Source organism: Lutzomyia longipalpis, chromosome 4 (genome assembly GCF_024334085.1).
Source record: "Lutzomyia longipalpis isolate SR_M1_2022 chromosome 4, ASM2433408v1".
Classification (NCBI taxonomy): domain Eukaryota; kingdom Metazoa; phylum Arthropoda; class Insecta; order Diptera; family Psychodidae; genus Lutzomyia; species Lutzomyia longipalpis.
In genome coordinates, this window is record NC_074710.1 from 7,445,730 (window position 1) to 7,446,046 (window position 317).

Sequence of the window (317 nt, forward strand, 5' to 3'; positions counted from 1 at the left end):
CAAAAATCAACCCCTAAAATACCTAATTTGCCCTAGGCGCAGTATAGAAGTGTGTCAGGGAGAAATGCTAATGCACTTCCCTACCCGAACGTTAGGTTTATTTTGTGATGGCATCAAGTCAATGATCCCCCGTGCGCAACACATACGGAAGACACGACAATAGGTGAAAGTTCTCTCTCACTCTCTGCATTATTTTTAAGGGTTACTGTCCACGCGATTTACCCACCCTCTCCCCCTTAGTTTGGACATTGAACTCTAAATTATTCTACTGTCTCGTCTTCACCTTCTACTCATTCCCTTCATAAAGATTTCTTTTA